Raw genomic sequence first — 2500 nt, forward strand, 5'->3', positions numbered from 1 at the left:
GAGGCGAAGAATTGTTAAAAGTTTACGAAGCGTCTAGGAGTGGTTAAAACTGAGAGAGTTGAAACTACGATGTATTAGAACGAGCAACCGTCGAAACTTTGTTTTCGCGACGTTCTTTTCGTCGCTCTCGTCCCCACGCTCCTACGCTTTGGTTGTTTCTTTGCCATCCGTGTTGCGATAAAAAGATTTCTCCATTGTCCAAAAAGGACGGATCGAGATTCCTCTTTCGAGAGGGAGAGAGAGGTACTTGCGGGTAACCTGGAATCTACGAAACACGCACCGTGGTAAGATTCGTGCGTCCGCCTGATCGATGTGTGTTGTTTACGGACCGGCTGAGAAGCGACGATAGCGAGTCTTTGAAAAACTATGTGTCCATTAGTTAGACCGATCGTCGCCGGCCGTGTGTCTGTTCGAATCTCGCAACCCACGATTCAGCGACAGGACGCGCGCTCGCATTCCTTGTGTGCGTTCGTACTTTTCAAGGTTTTTAAATGTACTTTACGCCCGACCGTCGAGAGGAGCGTGCCACTGGGCGTTTCTCCGACGGTTTCCGTCCTTGGACGCGATCGTGTCGTCAACGATCGAACAAACAAACAAATACGTTGGCGACGCCCGAATTCGCTCTCCCGCACGCGCCGGGTGGGAGAGTGATGTGGGTATCGAATGTGATGCGTGTTAATAATGAAAATAACACTCTAAAGATCTAAAGAGTTTGAAATACAAAATTTTACGATTACCCTGAACGGTGGATCACTTGGCTCGTGGGTCGATGAAGAACGCAGCTAATTGCGCGTCAACGTGTGAACTGCAGGACACATGAACATCGACATTTCGAACGCACATTGCGGTCCACGGATACAATTCCTGGACCACGCCTGGCTGAGGGTCGTTTTCTTAACAAAAGACTGCTTGCGTTTGCTTCTCGAAAAAAGAGTAATTCATTTCTTTCTAAACATCTCGCCGTCGTTCAACGAAAGTAGAACGTTTCGGAGCGGGATTATCGAACGAAATTGAAAGAATGAATGAACGATAAACAAAGAAAGAGTCGCAACGTACGAGCGATAGTTGGGCAGTTCGTCGGCGTTTGTCGTGGAAACGATGTGACGAAAATCGCAACCGATACACTAAATGCAGGCCGTTAAAGGAGAGAAACAAATTTCGAAATATCTCTTCGAACTAGCGCAAGTGCGTCACGGCGCGCGAGTCGTTCGTTAAAATTTATAAACGACCGCCCGTGAAAGCACCGAGTTCTCGGAAGATAATCTATAAAGATTCTCCATCCTGCTGGAAGTTATCGGATCGGCGCGATTGTTCACTTGTAGAAATCCACGCTCCCGACGTTGCCAGAAACGATATTTACGAAAGGTGTGTCAAAAATAAACGAAAGAAGCTCTCCTATAAATTTAGAAAAAGCAAACGAGTGAAATGTTTGAGATGATAATTTGCTGAAATGCAAGCTCGAATAGCCCCAGGGTTTCGAATGATTCCCCGCGCTTTATACATCTCTCTGTTTACAAACGGTGTATAAATGAAAGATCGCTTCAGATGGGTCGTCGCTGTTTGACGCGCGATGCTGTTCCTTTTTTTTTGTCTGTCTGTGCGTTTAGCTTCGCTAAACAAGTTAAATGGTTAAAAAGCGTCGAAAAAGCGAATACACACGCGACAAGACAAATCTAACGAGTAAAGGAACGCTCCGCTCCAAGATAAAAATGGTTGTTTACAATCAATACAGCGTTTCGGTACCCCTGATCGTAGTCTGAAACTGTGTAACAAAAGAGAGGAAAGCGAATGGTGAAGGAACTTCGAAGCCTCCGTGGCGTGGCTAGAACTTGTGATAAAAGTATGTTTGCAGCAATTATGCATGCTCCCGTTAAAACAGCATTTCAATGTCTCGCATGGCTTAAAGCTCTAGGAGGCTTCAACATTTAGAATACATACGGACTACTTCGTTTGTTAAAGATAAGCGAAGACCGCGCGACCATCGCTCGGTCGTCCAGTCCTCGAAAGTTTTGTTGCGTTCCAAAGAAGAGACAAATGGGGTTTACCCTTGCGCTAAGGGGAGAAGAAGAGAAAAGCAGTTGTTAAATCTAAGAGGTGTGTGGAGTACATCGCGTGTTGGTTAAAATTGTTAAATGAAGTATACGCGAAATGTTCTCTCGCTCTTGCTTTTCCTCTTGCTTCCGTGGCGCTCGAAAAGAAGGGATGATAAATAAAGAAACCTATTCGAAATCTCTTGTGGAACAAAAAATAATACGGACGGACGTTAAAATTGAACCGAGACGAAATGGATCGTCTTGCGAGTTGTCTTCGCTTTGAAATTGTTAAAAATTGATAAAAGCAATACGACGAAGCTGCAGTCCGCAAAATGTTTGAAGCAAAAAGGAAATAACACGAAAATTATGGGAACGTCGTGTCTCAACTTTTTTTTCCCTCTTGTGCTCGTTTCATCGAACGATAAATACAAACATTTTGAAACGAGAGAGGAGGAAAAATTGAATAT

General features: G+C 44.6%; 1 non-coding gene across 1 annotated transcript; it reads left to right on the plus strand.

Moving 5' to 3' along the window:
* The first annotated feature begins 734 nt into the window (after positions 1–734).
* On the plus strand, positions 735–889 carry LOC143306474 (5.8S ribosomal RNA). The gene has a single exon (XR_013063849.1). It is a non-coding gene; the product is annotated as a 5.8S ribosomal RNA (ribosomal RNA).
* Positions 890–2500: the final 1611 nt, after the last annotated feature.

The sequence above is a fragment of the Osmia lignaria genome, unplaced genomic scaffold (assembly GCF_051020975.1).
Source record: "Osmia lignaria lignaria isolate PbOS001 unplaced genomic scaffold, iyOsmLign1 scaffold0011, whole genome shotgun sequence".
Taxonomy (NCBI): Eukaryota; Metazoa; Arthropoda; class Insecta; order Hymenoptera; family Megachilidae; genus Osmia; species Osmia lignaria.